Source organism: Passer montanus, unplaced genomic scaffold (genome assembly GCF_014805655.1).
Source record: "Passer montanus isolate IOZ18808 unplaced genomic scaffold, ASM1480565v1 scaffold2, whole genome shotgun sequence".
In the NCBI taxonomy this organism is placed as follows: domain Eukaryota; kingdom Metazoa; phylum Chordata; class Aves; order Passeriformes; family Passeridae; genus Passer; species Passer montanus.
In genome coordinates this window covers 138,627-152,494 of record NW_024366591.1, presented here as the reverse complement: position 1 = coordinate 152,494, position 13,868 = coordinate 138,627, and the positions used below count along the sequence as shown (strand labels likewise).

The following is a 13,868-nucleotide window of genomic DNA, read 5'->3' as shown; positions in this document are numbered from 1 at the left end:
AGCTATGATTTTTTTCTAAAATTCTCATTATCCAGTTAAATCAGAAAACATTTTCTGCTGAAAAAATGGAATCTAGGAGATGAAAAAACAGGGCAACTACAGTACTTACCATAACAATTTGCAAACCTGTGTGAATGGCACCACATTTTTCTATCATACACAGAAAAAATCCACTTCAATTCTAAATATGTGTTAAATGTACTTTTGAACTGAAGTGAGGCAAAAAGCAAATGTGAATCACAGAGCTTGTATGAATTACAATCAGTACCTTAAGTGAACATACTGCAGAGCTTCATTAATATTCAACTATAGAGTTACCAATTTCACTAAATAAGTGCTTTTGGCATTAAAAATTTAATTTTCTTCATTTTTTAAGCAGGGTGGAATAATAGAATTTTATTTAGTTCACTCATTAGGTTCATAATCTGTCTTCATTTGTTTTTCTTCAACTACACCAATCCAAAAGTCAGGCATTTATAAGTCACAGAACTTTTCTAGTCAGGTTATTCTGCAAACACAGAGCAGCTATTTCTTCCCTTTACTCTCACAAAGCTGCCCAGCTGCAGCCCTTACTGTGGTGAGTTAATATTCCTGAGGAAGGTCAGAATATTGAAAACATGCTGAATAGTCTTTGCACTGGTACATTATTTAATCTTATTAGCTGACTAGAACATTAAATTTCACCCACTTAAGTCATTATTTCATAGCAAAAATGCAGCAGAAAATAATGAAACTGTGTGCTTAAGAAAGAGAGGGATACAACAATTGATTTCTGACCTCTTCAAGGGATCTGATTCTTTACTGTATAATGACATATTTTTCACTATGTCCTACAAATATTTTGGGAAAGGTGATTGTTTGGGTTTTTTTGCATTTTAAGAACTGCAGAGCATGCAAAATGTTGTGCATATAATTCTTCAGCACTTTCCAACAGAGCAAAGATTTACCACTGTGAAGAAGAAATGATCACTCCCCACTGCACTTAAGTGAAACTGGCCACTGGTCTTGCTTCTTCACATGAACTATTTATCAGATGTTGGTACTGTGGAATAAACACTGCTTCAGGTTAATCCAAATTATTAAATTCACTGTAGTAAAACTCACTGTGTTACCTAAAAGCAGTTGTCTCATTTCTTGCACTGCTGAACTAAATCTCACTTTTGTCACACAACTGAAGCACATTGCATTTCCTGCCACCAGGAATGCACACTTACATCCTGAGTTTATCAACATCCATCTAGGTGGAGCATTCAGTTCAGTGGAATAATGTTTGATAGTTATGGGGGGAAAACATAGCTTTTTGGATATTAGTTAAGCAATCCAACAATGATTTTTATCTTCTAGGAACATTTTTTAGGGTTTCATATCTTCTTATCTATGACTCCAGCCTTAATTTTTACTGAACAGTTTAAAATTATTTACAAAGCAGCATTTAAAAACCAGCAAATGGGTAACATATATGTTAATAAAGAAAAAAAATGTGAAATATGTTAAAAATTGTCAGAATAACAACTGACCTGTGCAACTCTCATGTGTACGGTCTCCTTAGTCACTGCGCTGGATGAGACCCACAAATGAGAAATTAGCCCAACTGTTTCAAACAGAAGTAAAATTTGAAATGCAAGCAGAAAGCTTATTACCTATCAGAGGAATTTAAGGTCTGGAATTCTCATGGTCAGCATAATGCCTTGCAGCATAGGAGCAGAAAGGATAATGAACATTCAGCAGGCTGATGGCTGGAATGCTATAGGAAGAAGCTTCCTATTTTAAACAGAGAAACAAATTCAATACGACATAGAAAAGAGGGGGATTTTTTGTTTATTCAAGCAAAATTAACAACTCCTTCCAAGCAGATGATCAGGCAAAGAAAGAAAACATGATGTTACCACAGGTTAATTTTTTCAAATCATCACAGAATAACAAACCAGTGAGTAACAGAAACAAAGTATGCAGTCAGTTTGCTTAAGGGCAAATGAGATCTCATTCTGCCATTTTTCACTGAAGTTAACTTCAAAAAAAAGGTTCTCTAGAAACTTCTGAAGTGAGCTGAAGGAAGACAGAAGGGGAGTTCTTTTACAAGATCACTATATCTCATGTTGAGAGCATCTGTTTAGTGTTGCTGGTTTTCCCAATGTTATTTTAAAAAACAAAGGGAGAAGAACAAAAACACTCCTTATCCATAAACCAAATATCTGCATGCTCTTAATAATCTTTAGAGAAAGAGACCAGCATTTTTCTATATATTAAAAAAACTAAATAGACCCCTAAACCTATGACAGATTATTTAAAGGGCACCTAAAGTAATGAGTCCAAGTGAGCAGCATTCATGATGTGGAACTCCTGGAGTTCCAACAGACCTTGCCTGGTGACCTTGAACATACACAAAAGGACATAATTGGTGGAGAAACCACTTCAAATGCAGGGAAGTTTTCAGGGAACAGATTCCTGAGCCCCAACTGCCTTCTTTAAATGACCAGAAAGCAGATAAGGGCTGCTGTCTCTGGATAGTACTTTATTCTCCCTGGCTGAGCTTCAAAACATCTGTTGCATAAGGAAAGCCTAATTAGAATGGCTGCCTCTACCCGGATGGCTGACATTTACTTGCCATGGGAAGAACCTGTCCACTAACAACATTCCCATGAACCTGACTGACATGCCTAAAGAGCAGGCTGAGCAGAGTCTATAGCCTGTTCCCAAAGACTGCAGAAACCTCAGACCTTTTCCTTTTAGGCATTGCGGCCTCGATGGAAAAATCTGCAAAATAGATGAGGGTGTCTGTTACAAACTGACAGTGCTCTGCACCACTTTGGAAAGCAGACAAACATATGGACTGCCACCAACTATTAGAACTTGGTGTGAAATCACAGGAGTTATCAGCCTGCAGCTTTCTTGATGTGTTTCACAGACATTTGTGAATTTTTTCCAAAATAAAGATAGCAGTGCACAAACAGGCCATTTAGTAACCTATGTCTCCCTACACTAAAAAATGGGTTGTTTCTAAGCAGCTGAGCTATCAAAACCCGTTCATCGGGCATTTTATTTTGATGATTTTGTGTCTTATCTCTCTCACGGCAAGCTTACATGTCTCCTAGTCTCCTACCAGTCTGGAGAGCCAAGAGACAGCATTTGCTGTGCTTAGTTTTAAGCTTCACACATGCCAGGTTGCCAGCTGGCAGATCAAATAGAATCAGTGATAATTTCAGCTCACAGTGGAGCCTTTCCTCTTAGCAGCACTAAGCTGGGTCTCTCCCCTCTTACCACACCACTGATTTTCACTTATAGGAGTTTAATACTTTTGCAATCCTCTCCTGCCAAATTCAACAAGCCGGACAAGTTCAAAGGGTACTGGGAGGGAATGAGGGGAGGGCAGGGAAGAAGGGGGAAAGATAGTTGGCTGACAACCAGAATAACAGCAAAATTTTTAGTCCAAGGAAAACAATACCAAAAACAGATTTTGGAAAGAATAAATGCATAGCTAACACTTAAAGAAGGCTAGTGGACAACATATGAAGAGAAATGTGTCTCTAAACATAGCCATGTAGTACTTTTTCTCTAGAAAAAAGCTTATGTAGCTAATGTTGTGTGTTCAGGCCTCCCTCTTCCTCCTGCACTGCCATAAGCTGGTGATGAGTTTCAAGCTAAGCTGATGCAGGAAGTGACAGATATCAGGAAGTTTGTATTTCCATGGCAGATGCAAGTTCAGATGTACAGCATCTGAAACAGAGACTATATAGAATAGCTTAGAAATACAGAATAAACTGATGTCATAACTGTGGCGAGGGTGCTATAGACACAGCTCTCAGGGAAATGAGGTTTCTTTGTTAAGAGTATTTGACAGCGTCATGAAAAATAAAGGCTACAGCTTTTAGGTTCCACACATCTCCTTGGTTGTCCTCTCCCATTCCCCTGTCAGGCTATTCATGTGACCACATATTCTCAACAGTAAAAGTCCCAATATTGCAAATGCAGCACAGATGTGCTGGTTTTACAGGCACACAACAGCCTGCAGCCACAGAAGCACCTCCCAAGCTTGATATAACAGGATAACCTTTGGAATTTTTATTACACAGGACTTTAATAAACAAGTATCAATAAATATTTATGGACCTAACATTTGGACTCCCCCATTAGATTTGTAAAAAAACCCCAAAACCAAGCAACAACCAACAAACCAAACCCACAATCAGTGCTGTTGACATTCTCATTTAAGGATAAACCCAGGTAATTGTCCAGTACTCCATGTGGAACAGCTGGAAAGTAAACAAAGCATCTCCACAGAGTTTGAGAAACACACATGCTTCCACACTCACTGGAGTTTATGCATGTGTAAGGCTACAAATTATCACATTTTTTCAACACTTAAAACCAAAATTGAAACATTGTAATTAAATCCCAAACATGTTCAAGATTCATTATAAAAAATACTGTACTGAGATCGCAAACAGACGCTAGTAGAAATGAGAGGGATGCAACCATGTACGTAACATTGCAATGCTTATCTTAAGAAAAGCTGTGGTCCATGTACATGGCAGTAGTTTATCCAGTGTTTTTTGAAAAATTAAAAAGCTCAAATATACTTAGAGGTACTGCAGAATTTAAGTGGGCCTTCAAACTACAGAGTATCATAGCTGCCTCTAAGAACCACTTAATCAACATGCTTATAACAGCCTTGAAAAAGAGCATTAAACAATAACTAACAACTGAAACAAAAATTTAAAATACGTATTTCCACCACAGATACACTCTTGATATCAGACCTCTCAACTCTCTCAACTGGACTTCTAAAAGTACGTTAAAGAAAATGCTTGAAATAATTATGTGACTGTTGTGGATTACAAATCCACATGCAAATTGACCCGCACACTGTTTTGCAGTTTGAGCCATCTCATTTGAATCTTGAGGATTCTTCAAGCTATTTGGAATAAAGAGAACCAGTTATTTTGCTTTCAAACAAGGCTTCAATTTCTCCAAGTCTTTTCTCTAATATTCCTCAGGAGACAAGAGAATGAGGCATAGAAATGTCTGAGGAAACAATTCAATTCCACAATCAAACTTACAGTTGCTAAAATAACAATCCTTCCTCTGCTTGCTGTGTTTTCTGAAGGAAGTTGAATTTCCTGCTCTCTTTGAAAAGTAACTGAATGTTCAAGGCTTTGAGCCCCATAGAGATGCTAAAGATTCCATTAGCTACTATTTAATTTCTTTTCTTTTCGATAGCAGGGTGCCCATAACTGCCTCAGGAACAAGGACATTTCACAGTGACCACTGGGATGTTAGAGGGTGAAAAATCTACATGAGCTGATGCAGTCTGTAAGCTGATTTTCACACTTGCTGTCATGGGACTGAAGGAATTTAGAGAAAGGTCAACATTTTCTGCAGCTTATCTTGCACAGAAATGGGAGCTTGGTCCAAATATTCAACATACAAGTCATGACGAAGCAACTGAAGTCAGTAGGGCCCCAGCTGTCCCATTTGACTTAAGCAGTTTGGGATCCACACAGTTGGGACACACTTTGCTCTCAGGTGACACCACAGGGCACCTGGAACTATAGGGCAACTCTACTCTCCAATACACTGAGCACCTCTGTCCCAGTCTCAGTCCCACAATCTCCCTGTCCAGGAAAGGGCTGGTAATGCACTGTGGCAATTTGTACATCATTTTTGATATTTTTATTGCTATAGCAACTGAGTGTAGGCATTTAAACATAGCAACAGACTTTTTATAGCACTTTCTTGGATGTCAAAAAGGCACGTTGTTTTATTTTCCAAGCAGATGCTCAGAAGATAAGTACACAGGATGAATGTACAGTACCCACCTTCAAAAGGAAGAAAAAACCTCCCAGCTTCACAACTTCTGAATCATACAAGCTGACAGATGAGTGTAAGATACATTGTGAGTTGTGAAGTTTTTGTCATGAGTTTAAAAGAGTTTGCTCTAAGAAAACATATCACTAACTACTACCTAAGAATAATATTAGGTGAAAAACCTGGTGGGTCTGTGTTCATTTGTAAAAAGCTGTACAAGAAATTTACCAAGTTCTGAAGGGGAAAATGTCCATCAACTCTGCCTGTTAAGCAACAGAAAAAGGGAAATTGTCTTCATATTAAATGGAGCCAGATTCTGTGGAGCAATCAAAGTCCAGAGAGACAGACCCATAAGTCATGTACATGGGCAAAGCTCCACACAATCCAAACAGCAACAGCAATTTACAAGAAGGGAATTTGACTTGCTAGATGGTTTAAGTAAATACAACTCAACATTTTCATAATATGAATCACAGAATAATTAGGGCTGGGAGGGACTTCTGCAGATCATCCATTCCAATCTCCCTGCCAAAGCAGAGTCACCTGGAGCAGTGACACAGGAATGCATTCAGGTGGGTTTTGAATGTGTCCAGAGAGACTCCACCATCTCCCTGGAGAGGCTGTCCCAGTGCTCTGACACCCTCAATGTAAAGAAGTTGTTCCTTATGTTGAGATGGAACTTCCTGTGTTTTACTTTATGGCCATTGCTCCTCATCTTGTCGCTGGACACCACTGAGAAGGGTCTGGCACCGTGCTCTCAGCCCACCTTTGAGCTATTCATAAGCATCAATGAGATCCCTCTCAGCCTCCTCTCAACTAACCAGGCCCAGCTCCTGCAGCCTCTCCTCACTGGAGAGATGCTGCAGACTCCTCATCCCCTTTGTGGCCTCTGCTGGACCTCTCCAGTATCTCCTTGTCTCTCTTGTCCTGTCTTGAACTGGACACAGCACTGCAGGTGTGGGCTGAGTAAAGGGACAGGATCCCCTCTCTTGACCTGCTGGCCACACTCTTCCCATTGTAGCCCAGGCTACTTTTCTTGTGTGCTGTATTTTTCCTCTGGGTCCTTAATTTTAACATTATTTCTAAAGTGACCAGTAAAAATCATCACTTGGTATTTAATGTAATTTCTGAACACATTACTAGACAGAAAAATACCAAACAGCAACAGGACAGATTTCCTTGGGGATCTTTAGGTATTATTCATCCTTCTGTTACAATTATATGGCAGCTTTGTAGAGAGTGAGATGGTGAATGTCTGCCATTTTACTAAGAAAAACACTTAAAATCTGTTAAATAGAAAATGTCAAAGCCTTGCAGAAAAGTGAAACCAACAGGAAATATCAAGAGCTTCTTACAAGGGTACAAGGTTGTTAATACTCCAGTGACTCTATTCCATTAGCACATAATATATGAGGTTTAGAAGGGACATTTTAATGCTGTGTTTAATGCAAAAGAGATTTCAAACAGATCCCAAAAGCTCGACATGAAGATAAAACCTGAGTTTTACATGTTGACGTTTTAGAATATAGCCCACACACTCTTTCTCCCTGTCCCTTAAAGACATTTTTACTTAATGCACTGAACAGTTTTCAAGCCTTCCTAAACTTGCTTCAGGTTCCTAAGTTACTTGGGAATTCTGATAAATCTGCTTTGGTTTTGACAGTCTGCTCCACTGACTATTGCATTTATTAAACCAGCTTTTGGAGCAATGCTGATAATTTTATCTAACAAAAGCCAGGAATAAGTTCTTAAATGCAACAGCCCTCAGGGAAGTCCGGATGGGCTCCACTACACTGGCATAAGGGAACAAGGCACAATATGTAGGATTGCTTCCAAGACTTTTCCAGTCTGAGGTGATGGGCAGAATGTTGGATTGACTTAGCACCTCCTCCTGGGACAAACTCCACCCTCCACTGCAGCTCAGACCCAATCACATAATTCTATTTTCATGAGCCCACAGGTCAGAGCCTTTCATATGTCATTTAACAAGAAAACTATGGGAAATTTTCATACATCGTCGAATTATTTCCCTTCCTCTCCACAAGCTCTCCTTCAACTTATGGCTAGACACTTTATTTTTTTCTGTTCAGCAGTTACAGCACAGTTCATTACAGGTTTGTAAGTTTTAACAGGAAACATTAATTGATATATGAGACCTCACTATATTCTACTACCTATTAAAAGAGACTGGAGAAACTGGGACAACATTTAAAAATGAAATAGAGGATTTTTCTTGTCCAAAATTTCAGAAAAAAGCTATACTTTTACTGATTTTGTAATTCGTTAGTGCAAATCCAGTCCAAAATAAGATAGATGAAAATAGACCTTCTCCTGCTCAGATTGAGAGAGTCTTTACCTTTGTGGTGTTCACTAAGTGCCTCCTCTGGCAATGCTGAAGTCAATGGAAACTTCGCTGACGATTTTAAAAGCAAAGACTCAGAGCCAAATTCCCCATGTATAACTTCAGCCTTACAAAACATTCTGCAGAATTTATATAAACAGCAATAATTTTACTCAGAAGCCAAGTCTCTACCCCAAAGCAATTATTGTACTTGCCCCAGCAGCCCAGAATTTCTATCACACATTCATTTTCAGGATGCAAAACATTACAGTGACTAAGAAAACTGTGCAGCTCCAACATAAAAAGCTTTCCCCACCACTGCTGTTTGTTAGATCAAGTTTTCAATCCCTTTGGTCTTCACAGAAATCCCAGTAACTAATTCAGTGGGCTGTATTTTATAGGCATGAGATTGCAGCTCTCTTTGGACAATCACCAGGCATATATACACATAAATGAGAGGACAGCAGTGACTCTACAGTATGTATGTGCATCACAACAAAACACAACAGAATATGCTTTAGTTGGGGAAAAGACATCCAGCTTTACATACTCCCTTCACATCTGTTAGCTGGCAGGTTTGTATGCTACCCTCCCTGCTCCTCTCATCCTCCCCCTCCTCCAGCTATCCCAGTTAGCATAGGAAAGATCATATTCTACAAGCCTTACTTGTCCAAACCAACAGATATCTACAGATATCCAAAATACTACAGGTCCCAGATTACTTGTGACACCTAAAGAGTTTGTGGTTTGCACATTTTAAGGATAGGTCAAAGTTTTAGCACATGGTAAGGCATTCTTGATTTCAGCTATGAAATGGAAGTGTGTGGTCTTTATTTTTGGTTTTGTTGTTTCAACCTTTTAGATATTTCATAAATTTGGCAATTTCTAAGTAAAATTTAATTCTCAAATTGTTTTTAAGATTATAAAATTAATGATAGACACACTGAAATTAACCTAAAGGAACAGAAATATAAAGCATAGAACCCCATTATATCTACCTACTTAGATTGGAGGATTAGATCCAGGGATGCCATTAGAGCTGAAGCTCTCCATAAAAACCTGAGGTTACAAGTCCAGTTGCTCTAAATAACAAATCCCTCTCTCTTTTCCAGAATCCTTGGGACCTACTTTCCGTGGAGGGAAAGTGAGTTATTATTTCAAAGCACTACCATAACAGTCACAGTCTTAGCTCTACACATGTACATAAGCAGTAATTCATGACTTGAGTCACTAGTTTAGAAGCTTACAGAGATTCATCACCCACTCAGATTTCCTTTCTGTCAGTGATATGAGATCCAAAACATCTCTTTGACCCACTTTTCAAAGGAAGCACAGGCAGAGAGCACATCACAAGGAAATTCTTCTGCTTAGTTTACAGGAAGGCTGCAAGTTAGGACAGCAAGAAGATGTATGTCTGCCCACAAATCCCCCACATCTTTAAATAGCCCACAGACCTTGAAACAGCAAGGATTTTCTTTCCCCTTCCACTCACAAGCCATTTTATCCTTCTTTTTCCTGGACTTACACAATTGTCTAAGAACAGCAGATAGATGAGGAAGGAGAACTCCATGTGTGCAACATGTGACCCATGAAAGGAGAAGCTTTCACATCTGTCTCTCCCAGGTCCAGCTCCCTATACCTTGCCATATTCTGATGTAAATAACTTTTTTTAAAGTTATTTGACACCAAACTATCCTTAAAAACTGTCAGGAAGCAGACTGATTGAAAGGAGAATGGAAGCAGCTGGGGCTAAACATTGGAGTTATGAATCTGGTTGCTAGATAATTCTTAATTTCCAATGTTTTGGTTCTAGATAAATAAGACTATTGTTATTAAAATTGACATATAAAAAGACAGGTAGGGAGGCATACAGGTTTCATGCCCACAGACAATTTAGGACTTAATCCAGAAGAATGTGAAGCAGATGGATTTCTAAAAGTTAAATACAATGAAAATCCTAGGTGCTTATCAGTGCTGATGTTAACACAACATCCACCATGCACGAATAAGCAACTTGTACTTTTTGTATGAAATTACACTTTTGCCATCATAATACCTTTACTGAAGATAAATTTACACATAGGTACTTAAATATATCTTTTAAGTTACAAGATAAAGAATTGTGTGAAATAAGAACAATATTTGTTGAAGTCCTATATCATGTATTAGAAATATATACGTGGTTTAGACTTGGAGGAGTAAGACACTGGTTAGTCATCCCAACTTTTAGACATTGTTAAAAATAAGTCATGGAAACTTAAACACCTTCTAGAATACCATCTAAACTTGTACATCCTTGCAGAAGTTGAAGGGTTGCATAAAACATCACAAGTAAAGTAACAATGCAAGATCAACAAACCAGAACGAGGGTCTTTGGAGGCCAGAAATACAAGAACATTGCATAAGTGAGGACCCTCAGAATTCAGCATTTCATATACTGGGCTGATTCTTAATTTCCACTGTTCTAATAAACTTAGATTTCTGTGAGTTGTACCATTAGATTATTAGGCTCCAAGTGTAGTATAATTATTGATTTGGGATATTACTGTTGATTTAAAACATGAAGGTCTGCTAGAAGTTTAACCTAAATGTACCAAGCTGAACACTAATGATAGTCCAGAGAAAAATAAAACTATTAGAGGTTTGCAACAAGATCCGAAATGCTTTAACAAGTAAGATTCATTTATCACAGCCTCTTGAAGCTGGATGAAGAAAACTTTCACAAAAGTGTACACAACACCTACCATATGAAACATAAATGCAGTAACTGTCAGCACTCACAAGAACACTGTCCACACTCAGAACTCTAAATTCACCCAATCTCTGTATGGGAGAAACTAAAAACTATGCCCTAATCACTCTGCAGAGATTGAAATTCACTACTGATTGCAGAGGATTTTTCACCAGGTGAAGCCATGCTATGCAGATTTGAAAAATCAACTCACTAACACAAGTTGCTAGTAATGTGAGTTAGTAACAGAAACTCAAGTCTTCAATTTCAGCTATCACTTCCTTGCACTGACCTCATTATTTCATGTTGTTTACATCCTGCTGTCTGGAGCAAAAGAAGACCTTAATATACACATTAGTAAGACAAAAACATGTTTTAATTTATCAAGGGAATGAAACACACTTTAATGCAGGATACCTACCAAATAGCACAGATAAACTGAAAACCAAAATATCAGGAAAAGCAAATAATGAGATTTTTCTGTACTAAAGGAAACATGTTTTAACACTTGAAGATATTTAGTTTTTCTCTGTACAGCATTCCAATTAAATACAACTTTGTGGTGTTGATTTACATCTAACCAGAATAAACTCAAACAGGGACTGTATAAAGAAATGGCTCTGGAAACACCTTTTTAAAAGACAAGTTCCAGACAAGTAGATAATCCACCAACATGAACCACTCCAGCACTGTTAAAAGCATGAGGGAAGGAAAGTCATACAATTAAAAAGAAAAGAAAAAAGAGCAACCTGTGACTTATCTGTTTCTCTATAACATGGAGTGCTCCTAAGACTCCCTCTTAGTTAGTACAAGGCAGATAACAGTATCTGTGAATCAGGTTACCTTGAATTACTGACTACATACCTGTATTATTTAAGTCTCAGTATAATTAACACAGCTTCTCATTTTTCATTCTTGTACAGTCCCAAACAGTTTGCAAGCAGAACGAGGTTGCATTGACTACACCCAGTTTTTAAACAGCTAAAATTTGGCAAAGAGGAGGAATTTTAAAGGGTGGGGGAGAAGAGGTAAAGAACCAGCTCCTCGGTATCACAAGAACAAGGTACTGTACCTTTAAGGAGGAAAAACGGTTCCGTTCTGTTTCAGGCTGAAAAAGAGCTTATTCCTGGTTATAGAGATTACTTACCTAAAACTTCAGTTATTCCTCTTTCCCCTCGGGCCAGCCTCTCTTTCACTCTTGGGAGCTTTTACCATTTAAGGTCAATGTTACATCTGGCTCTAGTAACTAAAGCTGAAGCAATTTTTAACTCAGAAATCCAACAGGCTGCCTAACATTAGAATGAGAGTTTAAATTTAAGGTAATTCTTCAGAAAGCTTTTCTTGCCTCAGAGAATTACAGAATTAAAGGCTCTCCTATTCTGGCATAAGAACTCTGGGTACAACACGATGCAGACATCCCATTAGCATTCTTCAAGTTCATTGCATATAAACTCTACTTACTCATTTCTGATTAAAATGGGCAAGTAGGAAGAACAGATGAAACAGTTTACATCATGTTATGTTAACCCTTAGAATTTTTTACTGACACAGATGCTACTATTTTTCATTCCTCTCCCCCTCCCTTTGTTTGGTCAGAAGGAGTCTAAATTAGAGAGCAAATAGAAGGCATGTGAACTTTTAAAGAACGCTGGCTTCGGTCCAGTCATGGGCTCTGCTCTCCACTTGCAGAGTAGGAATAATTCCCACTGAAGTCCACAGAATTTGCTTGTATCTCATAAGAGAATGTAGCTACAAATGAGGCTTGAAGAGGGAAAAGAAACCCAAAACCTTCACCACAGTACATTCAGGTACCTACAGAGCAATTATGTGAATGTGATTCAGAGCTCTCAGCTCTAAAACTGACAGATTTTACTTCAGCCCTTTAGCTGCTTCAGACTATTTACTTACAAGTATTACAATTACATCTACAGATCCTAACTATTAGTTCTCTAATGCCAGGTGCTGGGAAGTTATTAAATGTAAGAAAGCCAAACTCTGTCTAAAAATCCTTTCACAGCTGAAGTAAAGACAAGAGAAAAGAAGGTGGGTAATTAAAATAAATAAAGAAGCAGCAGATCGCATTTAAAATGATTGGATAGTAAGTTTTGAAGGGATATATTATGTCTGTTTTAAGAGAAAGCAGCAAACAATACTAAATTACTGCCTTTTGATAGTGGCTGATAAGATCACTAAGGCAGCAACAAATCAGACAAAGGAAAGTAAGGATTTGATGGTTTGACTTGGAGAACACCATAGGGGACTGGTGCATGGCTTGTAGGAGAAGTGGGCAAAGATGAGCTGATAGCAACAAAGCACAGAAAATTAGAAGCTGAGCACCTGCTTTGTGCCACGTCATGTTTCAGCTGGAAAGCCTATTATTCTACACTTAAGATATTCTTAGTTCCAAAAATCAATATAGTGAAAAAAGGCTCTGAAAAACTTCTGCGACATTGGTGCTTAAGCTTGCTCCCCACATACAGGGAACAGCCAGGTTTTTACAGCACCTTTTCAGGAACTGATGTCCTTTGTCCATACACAGTACTTGACACCATTGCTGACTCTGACAAGGCATTTTAACACACCTCCTTCCATCTTTTTGCATTACTACATTACCCACAAACTCAAGTTCTGAAATACTCTCTTGTGACTCAGCATAGTTTCAGTCTTCCATCTAGCTATCTGCAGTCATAGAATTTTTACTAGCATCTGTAACTGTCCTTTGTCCATGCACAGTACTTGACACCATTGCTGACTCTGACAAGACATTTTAACACACTGCCTTTCATCTTTTTGAATTACTACCTCATTACCCACAAACTCAATTTCTGAAATACTCTCTTGTGACTCAGCATGGTTTCAGTCTTCCATCTAGCTATCTGCAGCCACAGAATTTTTACTAGCATCTGTAATTCATCATTTTTCAGTTTTATAGAATTTCAAGGCCATAAGTGTCAAATGCTTCATTTGTCTACAACAAAAGTTGTGTTTCTG

The 13,868-nt window shown here is 38.2% G+C and overlaps 1 protein-coding gene across 9 annotated transcripts in view; it reads right to left on the bottom strand.

Annotated features, from left to right (window-relative positions):
- The window catches only part of IRAG1 (inositol 1,4,5-triphosphate receptor associated 1), a 96,154-nt gene that overhangs the window by 51,302 nt on the left and 30,984 nt on the right, over window positions 1-13,868 (bottom strand). For 3 of the 9 annotated variants that reach the window (XR_005627249.1, XM_039707265.1, XM_039707273.1), the window contains exon 1: window positions 11,950-12,011. The exons of 2 other annotated variants lie outside the window; for them this stretch is intronic. The gene's annotated coding sequence lies outside the window, so the exon portion shown is untranslated. 4 more of the 9 variants (XM_039707268.1, XM_039707267.1, XM_039707270.1 and 1 more) reach the window with 4 other exon arrangements.